The sequence below is a fragment of the Hipposideros armiger genome, unplaced genomic scaffold, assembly GCF_001890085.2.
Source record: "Hipposideros armiger isolate ML-2016 unplaced genomic scaffold, ASM189008v1 scaffold_77, whole genome shotgun sequence".
NCBI classification, from domain to species: Eukaryota; Metazoa; Chordata; class Mammalia; order Chiroptera; family Hipposideridae; genus Hipposideros; species Hipposideros armiger.
In genome coordinates, this window is record NW_017731427.1 from 1123455 (window position 1) to 1147045 (window position 23591).

Genomic DNA, 23591 nt, shown 5'->3' on the forward strand with positions numbered 1-23591 from the left:
ATAACATTAATATTAATTAAACGTTCATTAAAAAAATTGGATCCTTATCAGCCTAAGACCGGGGACCAAACGCTGCTCAGCGCAGCTAGCGCCTTCTGCGCGGCAGGCTGCCTCCCCGTGAAGCTCTTCTCAGGCACATTTCTATTAGTAGGAAACATCCTACAAGTCCTTTTAACATTATTTCCTTCAAAATAATAACTTGAACTGTAAAGGTCTGCTGAATGTGATCCTCTGCCCTGAAACGGTGACGCTTTCTCCATCTCGGGAGTGCGGCTGTGCCGGACTGCACGCGTGTCTCCTCCATCCTGTCAGGTAACGGCAGAAACAGAAAATCAGTGTGCCGCGTCTGTGAAGTCTATAAATAACGTCAAAAGGAAAACACTCACTAGATCCTTTTTCCTGGGAGGAACAAAAAACAAACGTGGACCTCATTAAAGGCCACTTTCAACTTAGATGCATACTGTAAGGGTTCCCCCCCCTCTTGGTGGAAGAGTCCCGTAAGAAAAGGGGTTCAATGACGGTCAATGTAACTGCTGAACCCCAGATGCATCAATACCTCTGACTGAAGCGCTGTGTTTTGCACTAGTGATGTGGGGGCCATTAAATTCTTCATTGGAAAGGTTTGAATCAGCAAAATTGATTTTTCACCTGCAACAAAGCAGGGGTTTTCTCCCTGGGCTCTGCCCTGCCCCAAGCCTGCCCCTGCTTTGTCTTGTGTGGCACAGTGGCCATCTTCCCCTGATGCACACACAGGCCTGGAGTCTTTACAGCTGACATTAATATCCCCAGCACAAATCACAGCCCCTGGGGGTGTGTGTGCAAGGAATCACCTGAGAGGGGCTGGCAGCCAGAATGACTGGACAGAGGCCAGGGCTCCGAGCCAACGCCACGTGGCTGCCACAGCTCACACTTTCCTAACATCTAACCCAAGTGAAGACGTCATGAGTGTGTGCGCGTGCCTCGGGAGAGCCAGACCAAAGGATTCGGGTTATGTCTGTACTAGACTGCACCCCTGTTCCAATGGGAAAGCGTTGACACCTGTCCACACGCGTGAGACAGACCCAGTCCCCTGTCCCTAAGTCGTCCCTATCAGCCCTCAGCCACTGCACACAGGCGAGCACTAAAAGGAAAGGGTATGAAAGGCACACAGTACCTGGGACATGGCCCCGTGTTTGCAGCACTGCCACACAAGAGGCTTGGCATGTATGGCATCGAATGGACACTCGACCGGGGCCCCCACCCCATCTTGGAGCCCACTCATCGCCCACCCTTCAGGCCTGAGCAACGTCTCTGGGACCTGGCACTGTCCTGAGGTTCTGTTGTCCCGGTTTACAGAGCTGAATGTTGTCCCACGCTGGCAACTTTAACGTGACCACCCATCCTTTCCTCATCTCTCCCGGTGCTTCTCTTAATTTAGTTATTCTTCTTCAAAAATGGTGGTGTTTCCTTGCTATTTCTGAAATGTATTAATCCTTAACCTAAGTGTACCCACAAACCCCCACGGTTACCTTACAGGCCGTGTTCCGGCTTCACTCGCAGGCTTTTCTCTTGTCTGGATGTTTCCAGACAAAACAAGAATCAGGAGAACAAAGGGAAAGAGAAGTGAAAAAGCCCATTTTCCCCATTCGACGTGAACTGTCTCCTGGAGCCGCTTCACACCTGGCAGATTTATCCCCCAAGGAGAAGGCAGCATTGCACGCTCACCAGTTCATAGGCTATTCTGCCATCAAGGGTGAAAGCATTTTTAACTGAGAAACCTCAGTCCAGGGGAGGGATAAAAGTTAGGCCATGTAGATACTGGTGTATTTCAACCAGCTCCATTGAAAGTCACCATAATTTGCTAGTGAAATAATCAATTAGTGTTTCTGTTTTATATGTACTGAGATTTTTCCAAATTCGCAAATGCTCCCAGAGCATTGACTGTGCCCTGAACAGAGAAATTGAATTCTGTGGGAGTTGGGAGTTAGACCAGGTTCCTGGCCGGTGATCGAGACCCATCATGCTGCTCAGGACCGTCATTCCCAGTTGCCTGATGTACCACCAGGTATGCCACACTCCAGTGGGTACTGCTGAAGCAGATGCACCAGTTCAAGTGACCCCACAAAACAGAAGCAACGGTCCAAAGGCCTGTGCCGTGGGGTGGTGACACATTTAGTGGGCTGCCCTAGCAGAAGTCCTGAATAGACTGGGGCGTTCCCACAAGGACTTCCTGAACCAACATCCTCAGTCACCACACATGGCGTGCCTTCCCCACAGACCTCCCTGCACACAACCCCATCCATCTGCACAGAGCAGATGTGGGCCAGGGGTCCCAGGGTCACCAAATGTGGGCTTACAGAGCAATGCGTGGAAGTCCCAAACTGTCAGGCCTCCGTCTGCCTTACTGTGTCACCCAAGGAGGATTTCCATCCAGGAAGACCCAGAGTCCTGTGTGTTTCCCAAACCCGAGTTGTTCTGGCAATCAGGAGAAAACAGGACCTTGTGGGCTCTTGTTGGGCAGATGGTCAGTCTGCTTGCTCTGACTTTCAGAAACACCTGTGCTTTCAGATGTAATGAAGATGCTTAGAGGAGGTATAAATATCCACTTTTCTCTCCACCTGAGATTTCAAAGAATGGTATCTTCTTAGAAATATAGAAAAGTCAATAATTCAGTGAGCAGAAGTCACTGTGATCTTTACATTCCTTTGAACCTCTCTTGCCAACACAAAAGCTCCTATTTTCTTATGGAAGGACCCTGGGAGCCTCTGTGTGAAGATGAAGGTGGGAAGACAGAGGGCAGGAGAGCCGCTGTTGAGCACAGGAAAGGAAACAACCAGGTTTTAAGACAATTTCATTGTCACGGAATTTTAACGTATCCCAAGCCTCACAAAGGCCACCACCTATCACAGCGTGTGCTGAGTGCTTCTCAGAGGCTGTAAGGACGGTGCTCTCAGGCACTAACCCAAAAAAGAGGTCAGCCTGGGTGGCGTCCTGTCACAAGGTCCAACTTATTTGCTACACCAGGTAAATTTAAGATCAAGAAATATGTAGGAGTGAAAAAAGAACACAGTGTGGAAAATAATTTACCTAATTATTTCTAGGCACATATACCTTGATATCATATTTTAAGCCTTAGTTTCTTTTTTTTAACCTGTACAATGGGGTGGTAGGAACTAAATGAAATTAAGTGGGACTATATATTCCACTTAGACAGGTAGTGGCTGGCACATAGGAAGCCCCCGGTAAGTGCTGTATTGTATTATTGTAATGGTGACATTGAATTACAGCTCTCAGCTCTGACTCTGTTCCTCTCAATTGTCACACAGGTCCTCCTGTCACACACATTGAAATCTCTGAGTTTTCCTCCATTGACCTATGAATTATTCCTTTCAAGCAAAACGCCATTTTTCTACTGTGTTCTATTTTGACTTGTCTTGCTTTTCTATTCTCTCTGCCCGTGGTAAGCAGGATGTTGGCTCCCGAATCCCAAGCCCTGGAAACTGTGGAAAGTTATGTTACATGGGGGGTGGGGTGGGGTGAGGGAGCTAAGGTTGCAGATTAAATTAGGGTTGTTAATTAACTGACCTTAACGTACAGAGATTATCCTGGGGTGTCTGGCTGGTCCCACATAATGTGAGGCCCCTTCGACTTGGGAGAAGAAGAAAGGACATCATTGTCAGAGAGGTGACAGGTAGAGCACGGCCTGCCACCACTCACTTTGAATATGGCGGAGGGAGCCAAGCACCCAGGAATGTGGGGCCTCGAGAAGCTGGAAGATAAAGGAATGGGTCCGCCCCTGGAGACCCCAGAAGGAGTCCACCCTGCAGACACCGTGGCCGTAGCCTGTCAGGGCCCTGCGGGGCTGCTGACCTCCAGGACTGTAAGATAACAAATGTGTGTTTTGTAAACCACTAAGTTTGCTGTTTTGTTTTTTTTTACAGCAGTGTTAGGATTTGAATCCACAGCCTCTATATCAACTGATTTCTGAATGACTGCAAATCCTGTCTACTGCTCTAATTTTTCAGCTTCAATCCTCTTGAGTCCGCTCTGTAGATACTTAAATGAACACTGTCACAGTGTTGGCAGTAACATGGGCGCAAGGACCTTCAGTGACTTCCCTTGGACTCTCAGGTGCAATAGAAATGTGCTGCTTTGTTATGTAAGGGTGACCCTGCTTAATTTTACTCAGCATTAATCCCCACTGCTCCACAGAAAAGTCCATCCACGTACTTTGCCCTCACTGCACAAGTGCGGCCATCAAACTCATGCTCCCTGATAACTAATCACCCTGTGCGCTCCCCACTCACGCCCCTTCCTCTTCCACGAAGCATCCGTAACTTCTGTGACCCACATATATGCGCTCGTGTGTTCACACTGTGCCTGAACGCTGAGCCCGGCAGTGGCTACTTGCTGAGACGATCAGATGAACAGGCTGTGAAGCAACTACAGCAGCAGTCTGGAGGGTGGGACGTAGGGGGAGGAAACCCGCTCTAGAGTCTGAGCCCAAAGTGCACTGCTGTCAGGAACACCTGAAGCCAGTGAGTCAAGAATTACAGCTTCCACTGAATGTGTCTGCATCATTTGGTGGCCACGATCCTAAAAGTATAACTAAGTTAACTGTAACCAAGTTAACCACATTGTACGCATGTATGTTCATTTTACTCCACGCAGATGCACACATAGAGCATAGCAATAATTATATATATATATATATATATATATATATATATATATATATATATATATATATATCTTTATATCCAGCTAACGACCCACCCTAATGTGGCAGCCCTTCCCACAGATGGGCTGTGGTCGCAGGTTCCCATCAGCATGCTTCCCAGGGCTCTTCACGCCGACTCGGAAGCTTCTGTCATTGTGACGTATTGACGTGCACACAAGGCAAACGGAGACCAGTGGGTCCCTACCTGTGAATGGCGGAAATGATCTCTTCCTTCATTCTCACTCTCCACCAAGGTTATTCTCTTTATCATGTGGAGATTGTATTGAGTGCTGCCGTTGAGAGGAACAGAAGCAAATAATGACGGTGCTGCTGTGATGAAGTGGGCGGCCAAGTCGCCAGGGCTTTGCCACGAACGCATCGAGTCCCATCTACTTCCCATTCATTATTTAGGGGTGACTGGCCAGGCTTGGCTTCTATGGATTTGATAATCATTCAGATGTCCATATTTAATATGTAACATAAATTTCCCCTTTGGATGTCGATGGCGTGTCACCACAGAACAACAATGCATAAAAGGAGAGGTAATGTATGGATTCCCAGAAATATTGGACATAAATAAGTGTGTAAGGTGGCGGGCACGCCTGCTGCCCGCACGCCTCCCGTCAGACTGGACAGCCCTTGCCGTGGCGTGTGCATGCAGCTGCAGCCTGGGAAGCTTGGCCTGCACGCCGGAGACTAAGGCATGCCAGATGTTTCTCTGCAGGGCTAACAAATATATCACCCCTGATAACGGATGACAAATGTTGCTCCACATTGTGTCAGACAAAGCCAGGGCTCTCGTGAAACAAGTGTTACAGCTGGAGGAGGATATTTTAACACGGTTACCTAAGGAGAAGACACACACACAGTCACCTGCTTGAAAGGTACCGGAACCCCCAGCTGCCGGGGGCGTTCCCCTCCGGGCCTGGTGGAAGGCGGCTGGGAGAGCGCTAAGGACTAAGCACCAGGCCCTGCTAGGAGGCGTCCCCACTCCCAGAGATCACCGGCCTGCGTTTGCAGTGAGTTTCCAATTAGTCACCAGGGTCTGTCCTTCCACGGGTCCGACAGCATAGACAAAACACACCACGGCTGACGGGGGGAGAGATGTGATGGCGGCAAGGGGCTGTGCGATCTGAGGAGCTAATCGCTTTCTGTACTTGACGGTCTCGTGGCAGCAGGCTAGATTTATGAGCGACCGAGCACTAAATGTCACTGCGATGAGACACACAAAAAGTGCTCCCTTTTTATGAAGTATTGCACCAGGTTAATTAGCAGAGGAAGTGCTACGTGTTGCCATTTTATTTCGGGCATTTCTCCATTGGAGGCTGTGCTAAAGGCACGTCGTCCCCTGAATCTTGGCAGCTTGGGGCAACATTAATTTCTCCCTCTGTACCCATTTGCTTATTAACGTTATACCTTTTCTCTTCCTTCCCTGCAAAAAATAAATCCTCTTCTGCAACCTTCACGACCGACAGGCTCCCAGGCGACACAGGGTGACGTGTTTGGAGGGTGTTTGGATTCTTTGCCCCTCTCAGGACAGGGTCACCAACAGCCTCTGGGACTCTGGACTGGCCACTGAGCCACGCAGGTGAGTGACTTCGCCTCGTCTTTTGCCAACAAAGCAGATGACACAACGGGGCAACTTCCCACCACTTTCTGACTCCTAATGAACTTGTCTTCACCTCCCCCACGTCCTAGCTGAGACTTAGCTTCCCAGCTACCGTGTTTTCCCCAAGCAATTCTATACAATGAGACGGTAACAGTTGTTTGTCTGATAAAGCCCGTACTATTTAGAACACAGATGTTTGATTATTATTTATTTCTCTCCGAAGCCCACTAATTCAGTCCCAAATGATCTCTTTTCCCCTTTTGCTTAAATTTAATTTGGAAGGTATGTTGTTGGTAAGTGACAGACAGTTTAATTATTAATAGGATCCTGTAATGCACTGCACCAGTTTTAAACTCTGGGGGCGAAGCACCATCGCCCCCCCTCTCCCGTATGCTACTGGGACTCCTGGATGGATACAGAGGTAATTACAAAATGCATGACAAATCTGCACGGGTTCTCTCCTTCCTTCAACATTTGTGCTGGCCTATGATTTTATCAAGTGTCACTCACATTGCCCGGCAGCCAGGGATCAGGGAGGCCTCTGGTGTGACCCCTCTTTGGGACCAGGGCGTGTATCTACAGGTGCACGTGTATTTTGGTCGCAGATACATGGACCTTACGCTTGCAGTCACCGAAGAAGAGTTCAGCGAAACTGCCGGGTACCTAAAGTCACTGCGAGGTCAACAGTAAGACGCCACAGGGGAGGGGCGCTTGCACTGAAGGACAAGTCAAGCCAGAGTAAAAAGAAAACCCGTTGAGCGTGGTCTGTGGGACCCAGCGGTCAGTGGGCGTGCCCGGCTTGTTAGCGCAGCTGGAGCCCGTGGGGATGACGCGAGCCCCGGGCTGGTCCCTGCCAAGGGCCAGGGAGTTCACAGTGCTCACGGCTGGTCACGGGGAGGGTACGGAGCAGCCTAGCTCATCTCCCCAAGCCGGGTGGGGACAGCAGAGCGCGCCGCCGCCAAGGACCGCGACCGGCCGGGGTGTCCGCAGCGCCCACGCGCGTCCGGGGCGGCCAGTCGCGGGTCCGGCACAGCAGCGGCTCCTCTGGCCGTTTGCGTGACGGCCCTTGGAGCGCGTTTTTGGAAATACAAGCGTTCCGGGAGCGTCGTCGCTGGTCCCTGGGCCTGGGCTCGTCCTGGCGAACAGCGCAGGGTCGGCTCACGCTCCTCCGGCCTCGCCGGCGGCGAGGAGCCGCACACGCGGCCCTTGGCGTCCACGCGCGTCCCAGCGCGGGCTGGCGCGTTGTCGGCTCCCTCTAGTGAGACTGCGTGGGAGTTACGCTGTGAAGGTAAGCGACGTGCCCACGTCCGTGGGTGTAAGGGCTGTGGAGTCACTGGGAGGAGACGTGGCCGTGGTGCCGGCTGGGTGGTGCGTGATCCGCGGGGTACCGGCCGGAACTCGTTAGGCTCCTGGTGGTGACACTGCGTGTCCGAGAAGCTGGAGCCTAGTGATCAGGTGATCGGGGACGATTTTGGGGACATGAGGCCGAGAGCGCTCATGGGACTGCAGGTGAGGCCCAGGCTCAGGGGAGGACCCCGCCCCCCGCCCTGCCCTGCCGAGAAGACTGTGGGAGCACCGGCTCTTTGTCCGAGTATCAATACCAGTGTCCCCAAACCAGAGGACAGTGGCAGCAAGGGGAGAAGTCATGCCTGCTCGGCTATGGAGGCCTCCGAGTGCAGGCTGCTGAGTCAGGTCACTTTGTAACCTGACTAAATTAAATATGGTCCACAGATGTTTTTAAATTTAAACTCTCACAAAAATTACAGCAACCTTTGCAAGCGAGAGCTCAAAACTTTGGTAATATTGAGATTCTGACGACCTTAACGTAATGTCTTTATACGAGTAGGCCTCTTTTATTTGACACTCCCTAAATTACTAGTCATCTTTCCATTCAGGAAATATGAAATCAAAGAGGGGTTTTTTCTAAGGATCCGGGTGACAGTGACAAGGCACATGGGAAGTCAGGATGGGAACGCAGAGCTCTGACATGTGCGGCATCGGAATAGGGGGTCCCGTGTCTTCAGTCAGGTCGTTAATGACTCAAGCTCACACCCGGTGTTAAAACTCTGGCTTTGACTTCTAGCCTTCAAAGGTCAGATGTGTTGTTCCTTTTCTTTTTCTTTCCTCCTGTGGGAGTGCTTTATGCATTTTTGAAAAGTGAGCTGCAGTATCCCTTTGAAAAATGGAACAGTATTAACATAATAATTAAAGAACTGACTAAGCAGGAGGTGGGGAGAGGCGGGGAGAGGGTGGAGAGAACGTACAGGCAGCTAGGAGGCTGCGGCCCACGCAGCTCAGCTCGGGGTCGGGGAGGAGCCGCCCTCCACTCGGGTGGGTGGGCTGCGGGGTCGTTTCCCAGTGTGTTTACCGGGAAGGCGGGAGGCTGTGCGCCTGGAGCCGGACACCTCCCTCCCGTGATCTCAGTCGCAGAAGGTCTGGTCTGTATGCTCTCCTGTGTTAAACGCTGTTGCCACCAGTAGTTTGACTCAATATATTTTTCCTAATGCTGTTTTTTTCTCCCTCTGCTTCTATTGGGGAAAAAATCCAACAACACTCTTGAATGAGTGCTTCCTGAACAAGTAATGTTTGATTACAGAAAAAACAACAGAAACCAACTGGATATTAGAACCAAAGTAACCCCAACAAATGATCCCTTTTTGCATACAATCCTCACAAAAAGATTATGAATTTGATTATAATATAGCCACATGAGACTATTATGCCTTTTTTTTTTTGCTAAGTTTACAAATATTAAATTATTTTTGAGTCTCGTTTAGATTTTTCAAGTGGCTGGGAAATGGTAAACCATTTGTTACCAAAAATCCAGGATCCAAATTCTTTTGAAATGGATCTGAATAGGTTGATTGAATCCTCATAAGCAGAGAGGGACGTCTAAGCGTTAACTGGCTTCTATAGGTGATTTCTATAGGTAAGCTGGGCTTGCCGAAGCTTTCGGGACATGTATCCTTGCAACCGCTGGATAACACGCCTCCCTGAGGGCCGGCCTCTTCTGGAAGGGACATGTGAGGAACGTGGACTAAGTGTTACAGACAATGAGAACAGGAAGGTCCCGCCAGTGACAGCTGGCCTTGGGGAAGCGAAGCCCTGAGCAGGAACTGCCGAGGTGCCGGTAGCTCGAGCTCTGCCTGCATCTCAGCTCGACATCCTCGGAGATGGACGGAGCAACTACAGCTGACACAAAAGTCCCCTCAGAACTCACTACAAATAATTAGAGCACAGACAGTAGACTTTAAGGGTTCAACAGACACACGACAAATGGAAAACGGTATGGACTATTGCATTTCTAAAATCTCCACATCTTTTATTCTTGTTCAAATATATAAGTATATGAACTTTCACAATCCTATAGATATATTACTGCAGACCCAGTCACAGCGGTGGCATTCTTAGAAACCTGATTTGAGATGATGGATTGAAGTATGTGTTAGCTGACCTCCTTGTAGTTGAAATTAATGAGTTAAACTTTAGTGATCTCTGCGTAGCCCACAGATACCTTCTCAGGACTCGCATGCCCTTCGGTAAATGTCTGGGCTGTTTGGGGAGCTGTCTCATCACAGCTTCCAGGAAGTCAGTCCCCAGAACGAGAGGCTGCTGGTTGGAGCTTTTTCCTGCCATCTGTAATTATCTCCCCATAAGAGACACTGGGGAGCAGCAGGGCCCCATGAAGCGCACATTTTGGAGCCTGTGGCTGGCAAGCCCTCATAAATAGCAATGCACGGGCATACTTGCAAAAGTTCTAGTCAACGCAAACAGCGAAAACCCGTCTGCAGCCGAGATATGGCGTTCTCGCTGGACAAGTCCTCTTAGTCTTCAGTGAACCCTGAAGTGGGAGACCCCGTGGAGACACATGTTTTTGGTAAATGATGACCAGTTCCTCATTTGTCCAACCACTTACTAAGGAGTCATATCCACCTGTTAGAAAGGTAATTCTGTTTTCACAGACGACTATAAATATAATTAACATAACATCGTATCTGTGCAATTAAAGCTATTTTCTGTGGAATGAAAACACTGATTTTACTATCCCAAAGCTTTCCAATTAAAATAATCTAAGAGTTGTGGCATGATAAATATTGGGTTGTCGGAAAAGTCATCACGTATTTTTTTCTATGTTTTTCGTTGCAAAAAAATGTGTCATGACTTTTCCAACAACTCAATATTTTAACAACCATTTTATCGTATACTATGCATCCTGAGAGGGAGTCATTCTTTGCTTCCGTACCATTCTGAGTGCAATCTCTTAAGCTTTGGGTTTCCTCCTGGTCTCTGTACTTCATCATACAAACTTGAAAACCAAAGTAACTTGAACTTCCATGCTGATATGTGCAACACCCCAATCTTTGTCTCCAGCTCCCTGTTGGATGGGATGGACTTGACATGTGACAAAATATGGCTGCGACTAAAGATATCATGAGTGAGCTCCTCCAAGGAAACAGAAGCCATGGTTTCTGTCTTCCTGAAAGTGTTATCTTCTGCCCTGATTGGATCTCTCTTGAGCCAAAGCAAAATAAAGGAAACAAGAGTGTCGGGAGAGTCGCGGACTGTGTCAGGGGAGGGATGGCGGTGAAGTCCGCAGTGTGCGTTGGGTGCTGTGGTGGAGAGTGTGGACCAGCAGGGAGCAGAGTGTGGGCAGCACGGACCGGAGGTAGAATGTGACAGCAAAACCCACCTTTCCTGCTCCCAGTCCCTCCCCCACCCATCAGGTCAACGTTCAGTGTGTATGAAACACTCATAGGGATGGTTCCCAGGTCTGGGGACACACCCATCACATGGTAACACTTCCCGAAGTCCCCTTCGTTGTGTGAAAATGACTGTGGACACCTGGGTCAGCCCCACCGTCTGGGTGGGTCCAGCTGGCGGGCGAGTCCTCACCCCTCATGCATCTCAAGTGTGTGCTCAGACTCAGAGGTCTCTGAAATGTGCTCCTGGGGTCAGGGAGTGCCAGCGTCCCCGCTGGGACCTCAGATTGTCCCTTCAAGTGGTAATGGTGTCATCGGGGGCACTTTCGAGATGAAGCCAGGAGCCACTTACATCCTTGTCTTACCCCTCTGTTGAGGACACTGATGCCCCTTTGGCATGGCTGTTACGTAGAATAGAGGTAAATAAGGCACCTGATGGGTCTCCAACATGGTAATGGGCTGAATCAGTACTTTCTGAGGCATTGAGAGACCAAGGACAGTGATTCACAATACTAACATGAGTGCTGTAGACACCTGCTAACTCAGAATGACCGGTATTAATACTCTAAAGCACTGGTGCCCCAAAAAAGAGTTTTAGACCTTTCATCCCAGGAACAGGCATTGAAGTTTCCAATATACTGTATATTTCTAATATAAATCTCATTAAAAACAACCAGGTAAATGAAAACCTGGATGTTTTATCTTGTTTTTCATGCCATTTTAATCCTTCAAATGGTAAATATAAGGGAAATATTATTTTAAATTAAAATACATTCAGGAAAGATTAGGTTCTAAAAGTCATGCATATTCTATGCATTTGACTCCCTTCTCCAAATTGCAAATTTGCAATTACGACCTGCAGATTGCTTGACACGGGTTGGTGGAAGAAGGTGGACACATCACGCCAAACTCTGTGCCAGGGATTCTCCCGGTGGCTCTGTGGTCATGAAGATCCGATGAGTAAAGGCAGAGGCACAGTCCCTAACTAGGAAGCCTTGCAGCTTCCTACCCTGGGTCAAACTTAGATCAAAAGCCTTAGTTTCTCAGAACATTTCAATTCTATGACACTTCTGCTTGCTTCTTGAGTCCTATGCAGTTTTGTTCCCTTTGTATTTTCGCTCCGTGTTCAAATGTCTGTAATGATGAAGATAAAATATGTAAATATCCTTAGCCCCAGTGGAGGAAAGAGGAAGAAGGAAGGAAATGCCTTTTTCTCAAAATAATTCAAATATTATAAATGTCTATTTTTATCTATGAAGACAACAAAACAGTGCAATCCGAAATGTTCACTATTGGAATTCAAATTTTTTTGTTGTAATTTCAATTTTGAGAATGACACAGTGACTTTCTCTTGTCACTGCTTTTGATTAGATGATTCAGAAAGTAAGCATTTCTTCCTTTCATAAACACAGAACCCCGCCCCCCCCCATTTCTCCAGCTGAGGTGTCTTCATGATGGGGCCAGATTTTATCTTAAAGTTGGCCATCCTGGTTGATAGACATGTTGTAGAAAAGTATGAGTGGATGTGCTTATTTTTCACATTTTAAGCCAGTCGCTTGTGTCACTCCGTCAGCGACATTACTGAGCAATGTCTTTCGGATCTGCACAGACACACAGAACGAGAGGCCCACAGGCACACCTGTGGCAAAGGTTGCCACGTTTTCAAGGATGGACATCGACTGGACGGTTTATTCTCAGGCAAATTCTACATGCAAACCACATCATAATCTCCCCTAGGGATTCTGTGTCTAAGACTTCTCCATTCTCTTCAGCCACCCACAGTCAGCCACCCAGATCAGTTCCTCTGAAATGAGCTATCCTCTGCAGAGGACGTGGCGCTGCTGGTGATGGGCTTACGCCAAGCAGCCTGCAAGTCCAGCCCCCATTCACTGGACCAGTGTGGCGTGAAACATGCCACCTGATGATGTGTGGACCAAAATTCCCCAGCCTGAAACTAACTGGCTGGCCTGGGGCCCCTGGCCCGCGACCTCTGTAGGTCCCACTGGGGGGCGTGCTTTACCGCCCTAGCCTTATGGTAAGGCTATAAGAACAGGGTTGCTCGGGACGAGGGGTGCAGGGACTGAATTCTCTCTCTGTAAAAACCTCAACACCGAAAGAAGGGTATGCAACTCACCGTAAAGCTGAGAGGTGAATTCTGGTTAGGGGACAGGAAACGCCCACTGGAACAGGTTTGCTGAATTTAATTGAGTCTAGGTCAGCCACATGTAGACATTAGAAAAAAAGGCCAGACTAGTGTATAAATAAATGACCAGGCCGTAGTCTACCGGTGGATGTGCTCATGGTAGACGCGTGTTAAAGAAAGACGGTGACATCCCACGAGGTCGTCCTGGACTCTCTAGCATGGGGAACAAGGGTTCCCCAAAGGGGATGTGTGTGTGGGGTTCTTGATTTCTATAAATACATGAACAAGGGTCTCTCTCAGATCAGTTCCAAGTCGCAGGGCACCCTGGCTGAGATCTCGTTTTGCAGCTGGAAAGAATTCAATGCAAACAGCTCCTTCCCTTTACGGCCTGAATGTAAGTGGTTTAACCTGGGCTTGGGGGAGAGTGAGGTGGTCGGAACACGCCCTGCGCCTCTCGCAGTCCTGCCCACTGAACCCCACCCTCCCAGGAAGACCAGGGCTGGCTTCCAGGGGCCAGGCTCCTCTTGAACAACCGCGGTGCTCAGTGCCCCCCCTTCCTCCTACACCCCCCTTTTTCGGTCAGATCATCTTGGCACAAACAAACTTTGTTAACGGCTTTAAACTTGGAAGGCTCGCTTTTTAAATATTTGCCGCTACATAATTGAAACAGCTGTTTTAATGAGGTACCTACTGTCATCATTTTACCCCGGCTGAGCTGGGTGACAACAAAGCAGTAATAACGAATTCAATAATAATTAACTCGGGTCATCTGCTCATCTGTCACGGCCCATCAGCTTTAGGGAGAAAAATCCCAGTGAACTTCTCTCTTTTGTGAGCTTTCCAAAACTCTGCAATAAAATGCTTAGAGAGGACTCTAGGTAGCCCTTCAAAAGTTCTAAGCAAACTGGTAAGTAGGTTAATTAAATTTTATGCATGTTTAAATGCTAATGATTACGTTCCTGACATTACAGTGGATCCAATATGGAGTGATGTCATGCAAGCAGTGGTTTTTAGTGCCTGTGTGTTGCCATCCCACGTCGAGCAGCAGCCCTGGACCATTTATCCAAGGGCAGGAAGTTGACAGCTTTGGAAAGCCAGGTTTTCACTCAGGTCTCTTAACTTGTCTGATGCATGCTAATCAGGGAAGTCTCAGAAAGCAACTGCTGTAAACCCAGCAGCCAGCCGCGAGAGTCATTAAAAGGTCCGCGTGTGCGCCCTGCTTCGAAATCCATACTCCTGGCGCTGTGGGAGGAAGAGGCATCCTGCCTGCTGGCCAGGACTCTAAAAATGAGAGCGAGGTCAAGTTCCCCGCCTAACCCGCTCCTGCACCTTCTGCCGTGCCTCCCTCAGCTGCTTCTTTTACGGCGTTTCACGAGACTGCCGATGTGTTTGAGCAGGAAAAAGGCGCAGGTGATGAGTTTTGGATTATACAGGAAAAAATGGTGGGCATCTATGAGTTTTGTAGACAAGTGGTCCCAATTTCATAGTAACGTATGGCAGCATTTCTCAGACTATACTGGGCACAGGGGCATCTGGGGTTGTGTTCGGACGGAAATCACGATTCTGTAGGTCTGGGGTGCAGCCCAGGTGGGGCTGAGGTGCTGGGAAGAGGGCCCGCTCGGTAGACTCGAGAAAGCAACTTTGGTCAGTTCTGGACAAAAAGAAGCAGAAAGCATGAGACAATTATTAAAACGTGGAGACGCCTGTCCCATCTCAATTCATTTTTCATTAATGATCTTCATACTTTTTAACAAAGATATTGAGAACTCCTATTATCTGGAGAGTGGCCTTAATTCTACACGTTATTTAGTCTGACAAACAGCTATGTGACAGGAGACCGGGGTCTTTCCTCTTCCACTCTGAAGCTAATTGTTATAGGTTCTGCTTTTTCCTCTAAACGAAGCTTAGCTGATGGAGCACTCTGCTCTTTGAAATCAGGTAGAGGCTACAATATATTTAAAATATTAGGCATGCTTTCAGAGTGGAACAGCACGACTATTAGAGTAATAATTATAACCATGAAGAAAAGTGCTGGCTACAGTGACACCGCAGAAATCAGGATATTTTTCCCATTTTCGAATCAAGACTGAAACCCTTTATAACACAAAAAGATCCCATTAAATTACTGAGTCTAGTCACATCTTTTAAAAGCTCGATTTTGATCCATGTTTGAGAGAATTAGGACTAATAGCACAAAAAACAGCATCTTCTGGTGTAAACAGTGGAATTTCAACGTTAGCCATATTGGTACGTCCTTGCTAATATCAGCATTGTGCTGGGTTGTGAAGGAAAGTTCACAACTCAAAATCAGCCTACATTTTGCTTGATTCATGATGCAATTTCCCCCAGTTAAGCATTATTGCAATGTAATATTTTTTGTTTGTTGGTTTGTTTTTTTTCCTTGAGGAAAAGTCAGTTCAAGCCTTGTGTGCATGGGGTTTGAACAAGGGTATTTTAGACAAACAACATCAGCAGGGCACATGCGTGGCAAAATCCCCAGTCACTAGTAAAGAACCCCTTGGTCCTCATAGTGTTTCTTCCTGAGACACCAAAAACACCTTCAAAATGCCCTGTGTGTTTCAGCAAGATTCAAAATGGGGACAGAGCAGTGAGTCACGCGCACCTTGGCTGGGAGTTTAACGCTGTCTGCTGACTTCATCAGCTCTTTGAGGGCTTTAAAAGAGTATGTAGTTTTGCATTTTAACATTAACCTGGGGGAAAAAAAGAAAAAAGAAAAAAGAAAAAAAGATGTGTAAAGTGGCAAGCATTCTTTTCCTCGCTCTGTGTATAAATGAGGGTCTACCTTACCCTGGGCTGGTGTTTTCAGCTTTAATGACACCAACACAGATAGTCCGAGATTATGAGCTATTTACCTATCACTTGGGCAGATTTTATCAAATACAGTATCAGTGATGAGACCCTGTGAGAATCAACACACACAACAGCTTCACTGTCAAAAGGACCCACATCAAACACCCAAACGTAAGAGCTAAAACTATAAAACTCTTAGAAGAAAACAAGGCAAAAACTTCACAATGCTGGATATGACATCAAAAGCACAGGCAATGAAAGCAGAAGAGACACGTGGGTTATATCAAAATTAAAAACCTTTATGCAACAAAGGGCACCACAGGAGTGACAAGGCAGCTCATGGAATGGGAGAAATACTTGCAAATTATATAACTGATAAAGGATTAATATCTAGAATATATGAAGTACTTCTACAACTCAACAAAAATACTCCAAATCAAGATGGGCAAAAGACATGAATAGATACCTCTCTACAAAAGATATGTAAATGGACAATCAACACAGGAAGCAAGGCTTAACATCACTAATCATTAGAGAAATGCAAATCAAAGCAAGGTACCACTTCACTCCCACTGGGAATGGTGCTATTAAAAAATTAAATAACAGGGACCAGCTGAGTGGCTCAGTTGGTTAAGAGCTTGCTCAAGAGTTCAAGCTCTGAGCAACAGCAGTTCAAGTCCCAGCCTGAGCTGAGCTGCTGCTGAGCTGCTAACAGGTGGCAGGATGTCTCAGCTGAAAAGAAAAACAACAACAACAAAAAAACCAAACAAACAAACAAAAATCCAAATAACAAGTGTTGGAGAGGATGTGGAGAAATTGGAACCCTCACACACTGCTGGTGGTAGCAGAAAATGGTATAGCTGCTATGGAAGACAGCCTGATGGTTCCCCCAAAATTAAACATGGTAGTACCATATGATCCAGTAATTCTACTTCTGAGTATGTACCAACAAGAATTAAAAGCAGGGACTAGAACAGATATTTGTACACCTATATTCACAGCAGCATTACTCACAATAGCTCAAACATAGAAGCAACCCAAGTGCCCACCAACTGATGAATTGATAAATCAGATGTGGGTTGTCCATACCAAGCAATATTACTTAACCACAAAAAGGAGTGAACCGCTACATGGTACAGTGGGCATGAATCTTTGTATGTATGTAACCTCCCCAAGCGCTAGAAAAATAGCTCATAATCTCAGACTACCTGTGCTGGCATCAGTAGAGCTAAAAACACAAGCCCAGAGGAAGCAGGACCTTCCTTGTTTAAGCACAGTGGGAGGAAACAGTGCTTGTCACCCTACAGGGTTCTGAGGACCATATTCACTCAACTAGCTAACTTTCCTTGGTCTCCTGCAATGGGTCAGACACTCTGTGAAACTCTCATGGAACAGAAAGCTCAGCTTGGCCCTTCAAAAGTTCCATGGTAGTTGGAAAAGCAGCCATATAAGCAAAGAGAGAGAGAGCTGGAGAGCCTCTGGATCACAAAGCAAAGAACCTCGCCATTGAACTAGGACACGTAAATTCATTCAACAAACGTTTATCAAGGGCCTGCTATGTCCGAGATGCTACCCTGGATCAACGCAGTGGGGTGTCATGGAGATTCAGGCCGCAGGGGCAGCAGATAGGAAATGCGCATCCCCAGCCTGGGGTAACGGAATAACCTCATGTTCGCCGAATCTCATGAGAAAAAAATTAGAAATCACATCTCTTAATTTTATTTCCCTAGTAGTTCATTTTATTCTATTTACAAAGATGCTGATTAGTGATGGGCTGGGGAAAATTGCCCTTTCCCACAGATAGCTTGAGAATCACTTTGCTCACCTCCTTTTCACAATGTTCGATAGTCTCTGCAAAATCAGTTTGTGCCCAAGCCACCGTCCTGCCCCAAATGGCACTGTCCACCTCCATCCCTCTCCTTGGTTCTCCTGCACCAATGGCTCCCTCTGCATTTCCTCCAGCCTTACTCCTAGATTTCACCTTCATATTAAGGCACACTGTGACCGATTAAAGAGGGCCTCACTTTCTCTCACACTCGGCCCATTGGGCAGTGAGTGCGTGCACCCCCAAACCTGGTGTTCGGCAGGCTCAGGCACGGCCTCCAATGATGGAATACAGCAGTTTCTGGGCCTGGCCGGATTTCACTTCCTGCGCCCTGGCCCACAAGCTCTCATGGGAGAGGCAGTACGGGTGGTGCATGGACGCCCCGTGAGTGTGCCCCCAGCCCAGGGCCAGCCGAGACCGCCAGCTGCATGGCGCACCACTGGCCCAGTCGAGTGTTTGGATGAATGCAGACCCAGCTTTGTGACGCTGCAAGTGCACCAGACACCCCAAGCTCAAATCCCCCAACTGAGCTCCCTGAGCTCACCAAATGGTGGGGTTCATGTGTCTCACCGACGACTCAAAGTCTGGGGTGTCTCACTGCACAGGCAGACCTCCAGAACACCTGTCTTTCTTTGAGGTTTTCCCTACGCTTCCATGCCTGATGCTGGACTCTCCGTGTCTGATTTCCAGTGCTTGCCGGTGGCACCTCCATTCGGAACACATATTCCACCTGAAACTTTGTCTGCTCATTGCTCTAAAAGGAACATGATGAGGAGAAATCATTCCTTTTTTTTCCCTTTCTATTCCTCATATTTTTTAGCATATTGATCGTTAGCAATGCTTGCCAGTGAATTACTGAAAACTATGTCACAACCATAGATATTAACGATGAAGCGTGAACCTTTGTGAATGGGAGGAAAATCCTCACAAACATGGGAATTCCCAACCCAGAGCAACAGACAAATGTCTACAAAGCTTGAGGGGATTTGGGGACGCTGAGTTAGGGGCCGCGATGGCCCTTCCTCATGCTGGGCGGAAATAGGGCCAACTTCAGGGACCAGTGGCCTGTTTCCTCCTAAATACTGACTTACACTCAGAGCCACCAGGCATCGCCTTTCTCTGTGGGGCACTTCACTGAGGATTAAAATAAGCCAAGTGACTTGTGGACAGTCATACACATTCTAGCTGGAGGATTACAATGTAGGTCGTGGAGTCCGAATGTCTGCTTACTACGGGGGAAAGAGATATCTGGGCATTAAGGGGACGATTTAGCCTCTGAGATTTGTCTCTGAGTGCTGATTGAGGGAGTTAGTCTAGCTGGTCTGCAAATATCTCTTCCAACTTAGTCATCTGGGGTAACGTTAAAGTGCTGTGGGCATTGCTGTGAAGTACTGGTGAGAAATTATCTAGCTAAATTAAATATAGCAGAGGCAGTGGTGATGCAGTGTTTAAATTAAATTAAAAATGCAAATGTTGAAGTGTAAAGTCGGCCAAGGAATTTGTGATTAGATAAGAAATTTATATATGTAAACAAGGTGAGTTGTACAAGCAATATTTTCTCAATTGTCATTAGTATAGAGTCTAAATATTCTAGAAAGTGATGTTGTTTTAGTGTTTGTAAGTTCACATGGTAACCCAAAATGAGGTGAGGGTGTCACTATCTATTAGAAACCCTGCCATTATGAAGAGGTAAAAGTTAATTAGCGTATGAATTGTTTGCATGGAAGTGTCATTCCTATGTGGCCAAAAATAGCTTGGACTCTTCACAAGGTGGAATCTCTGCTTTGAAATTCCCTGTACTTGCACAGGAAGGTTGGCCTCCTGGGTGCAGGCAGAGGACGCCTTTCCGAGGGACCCACAGCCCCAGGGACACCAGGGCTGAGCTGCTGCTTGCACTCTGTTCTGTGTTTGCTGCTTTCACGGGAGCCCTCAGGAGCACTTTGATGAGACACAGCCACCCCAGCCTCACTCCCAAGGATTGTAATTCAATTGCTCTGCCGTGAAGCCAAGAAGTCTTGTATTCAAAGCTCCAGAGGTGATGCTAACATGCTGGTAAAATGACCCCTACTGAACTCTTGGAGGTCAAATGTGCCTTAAAATGACCACTTCTGGCTATTAACCCACAGGCTTTTTCAGGTCACATAGATAGATAATGTGACAACAGTTATCCTGAGGTCCCTGGGGGAACTTGAGGATCTCCCCCCTCAAACTGGGGTTTGTTTTTTAAGGATTCTAACCACATTTTCCTAAGAAGCTGCATCCAGAGAAATAATGTTTGAAGGATGTGGAGAGTGAGCCCAGACAGGGAGCAGAAGCCACCCTGGGCATAAACCACAGGACATTTGCATTATTATGTGCTGCTGGAGGCTGAGTGTGGACGAGCGTGGGAGTGAGGAACCCCCAGGACCATGGTCTTAGGGAGACCCTCCACTCCTGTGGACTTTGTGTGCAGGAGCCACACTGAGGAAGACACCCCAGTGCCTCTGGCAGAGACGGGGCAGAGTCGTTACTATGGGGCAGGCTACCGCCCCCCCGGCTTCTCCACAACGAAGGCTCACGGCACAAGTGAAAGGCTGACCAGGCGTTTCCCTCACCTGCAGGAAGACACGCTCTCCCACCCACTCCTCCCAGCTTCTCGTCTCACCTGACTGGCTGGGGTTGGGGTGAGGAAAAGCTGCGAGGACCCTAAGGCAGTGGCCTCCTCCCACACCTCACCTCACAGCCACAGGGCCCCGCGGTAACAGCAGTGGACGCCGGCGGAAGAGCTGCTGGGTGCAGGCTCTCCGCAAACTCAGCAGGGGAGGCAGAGAGAATCAAGGAGACTGGGGGACTTTGAAACCTCATCCAAGAAAAGCTGGCGAACTTATGGTAAGTTCATTTGGAGCAAGCCATTTGGAGCAAGGAAAATTGTCAGGGATAAAAAGAAACATTATGTCATAGTGAAGGGGTCCATTCTCTAAAAGGCATAACATTCTTAAACGTGTATGCACCTAACAACAGAGCATAAAAATACGTGAGGCGCAATCTCATGGAACTGGAGGGAGAAATAGAAAAGTCCATTATTATTACAGGTGGAGACTTCAACGCCCCTTGCTTAGTAATTGATATATTAAGCAGGCAGGAAATCTATGAGCATACAATTTTTTTGAACAGCACTATCAATCAATTTGATCTAGCTGGAATTTATAGAATACTCCACCCAACAACAGCAGAATACACTTTCTTTTCAAGTTAACATGGAACCGTAACCAAGCCACACCACATTCTGGGCCACAAAACACACCTGAATATTTAAAAAAAAAAAGAATAAAAATCATGCAAAGTATGTTTATTGACCACAACAGAAGCTACAAATCACTACCAGGAAGATAGTTGGAAAATATGCAAATATTTGGAGAAAAACAAAGCATGTCTATAAAACATGTGTCCATGAAAGAGGTTTAAAAGGAAATTTTAAAAAATGTAAACAAATTAAGGTGAAAATACAAGTTAAAATTTATGAGATGCAGCAAAAGAGAATGTATAGCATTAATTCCATAGATTAAAAAAATGAGAAAGGCTTAAAAATCATAATATAAACCTTGGAAAATTATAGAAAGTATAATTTAAACCTTAATGCAAGAAAAAAAAGAAATCAAAATTAAAGGAGAAATGACATGGAAAAAGGACAATAATATAAAAAATCAGTGAAAACAAAATATAGTTCTTATGAAGAGCAATAAAATTGATCACTCTAAGGAGGCCCATGAAATTTGGGGGAGCGACAGCTCAATGTCTGAAATGCAGGATAAAGGTCAATATACAAAAGGAAATTGCTTTCCCTTATACCAACAGTGAATAATTGGAATGTCAGATAAAATATTTAAAATAGCATCAAAAAATAAAATATTTGGGTGTAAATATAACAAAATATGTACAGTATCTATAGGTGGAAAAATTAAAAACTGATGAAAACAAATCCAAGATCTAAACAAATGGAGAGGTATTGTGTTTGGGACTTGAAGACTCAATATTGTTAAGATATCAGTTACCTCCAACTTGATCTATAGATTTGATAAAACCCATAGTCAAGTCTCAGCACCTGTTTTGTGGGTATCAACACACTGATTCTAAAGTTTTTGTGAAAAGGTGTCATGCTGACTGGAGCAGAAACTCACTGTGGAGGCCACACTGTGAACCAGCGCCGGGACAGGAAGAGGTAAACTGGGGTTGACGGATTGCTGGAGGCTCAGGAGGGATGCAGTGGTTTCTGTCCTTGGAGAAGGTCACCTCAAGGTGAAGGTCATGTTGCTCTGTGAGGTGGCGACCAGTTTTGTGCCTAACTTAGCCGCCCGACACTAGCGCCATGTCATAGGTAAGTGACTAATGGTGCATCAAGCCTTGTACCTTCCTTTGAAAGAGTTCTGCACCTTCTTGGTTCTCTCCCTCATTAAAGAATTACACATCTTTGACAGATGCTCACTGGACACGTCTATAAAAATTGCTTTTAACTTTTTGAAAAGTGCACTTTGACCATGAGCGAGGTCTCATCACAAAGGAGCTATTAGAAAAGGAGCATCTCATAAGTGGTGTTGCAAGATTGGCCCATGGGGGGCACGACATTTTATCCCAGTCCGCCCCACCCACAAACTCGGACCAACTCTAGTGTATTGAGAACATCAATGTGAATCACAAACCTTTAAGCTCTCATGAGAAAAAATAAGTATAATAACTTTATAAGCTTGAGGTGGGGGGAAATTTTATTCAACTAAGGACAGAAAATGCAAACTTCAAAGGAAAACAAAACAAGAAAATCAACTACATTAAATTATGAACTTCTGTGTCTCAGAATACAGAAGGAAAACATTGAGAAGGCAAACCGTAAACAAGGAGCACAGATTAGCAACACATTTAACTAACAAAGGATTAATACTCAAAATACATAGATAAAAAAACTTCTCCAAATCAGTAATAAAAAGGCAAACAACCTAATAGGTTCACAGCAGAGGGAAAAATATGGCAAATAAACACATGAACAGATGCTTAACCTCATTAGTAATCTGAGAAATGCAAATTAAAACAATAATGAGATACCATTTGCACTCGCCAGATTGGCAAAAGTTAAAAAGTCTGACAATACTACTTGTTGGTGAGGACAGATCTTTGGGAACGCTTTGGCTGTCCTAGTAAGAACGTCAGCTGGACCAGCGCCTTTGGAGACCACTTGGACATCATGTGGCCAGTTCGACTATCTTGCGGCTCCACATCTGGTCACATACCCCGAACAGTCCCACAGGTCACCAGCCAGCAGGAACAGGAACCTCACAGCAGCATTGCTGGAGCTGTAACCAACTCGGAGAAACTTAAATGTTGACCCACAGTAGAAAAGACAAAGGAACTGTGGCATTTTCATACATGGGACATAACTCGGCAGTGACAGTGGAAGTCCATGTCATGTACCAACGTGTGTCCCTGAGGCGGGATTATTGTAGCTGAGTGGAGACGAGTGACCATCTTGCAGTAAAAGAAATGTGGAGAAAAGACACCTTTTGCTGACACTGTTGGCTCAACTTTGCAGAATTCATGTTGGAAGTCATTTACTGCCATATTAAAACACATTTCTCTAAAAGAAAAACACAACCCCATCCTATTGTTCATTTCCTGTTGATTTTAAAAAGAAATTGATATTGTAAAAGTTATTATTTAGCCCCTGGAAGGAGTTGCTCACTCACGCCTGGCTGGCTAGCACATTTTTTGAGCATCTTAACATAGGGACTGAAGGATGAGGAAACGCAAATGTCAAATGAAGAAACCCATGTGTGTAG

At 46.6% G+C, this 23591-nt stretch overlaps 1 protein-coding gene across 1 annotated transcript in view; it reads left to right on the top strand.

Moving 5' to 3' along the window:
- LOC109383178 (uncharacterized) overlaps positions 1 to 23591 on the top strand; it is a 55471-nt gene that overhangs the window by 30713 nt on the left and 1167 nt on the right. The window lies entirely within an intron of this gene.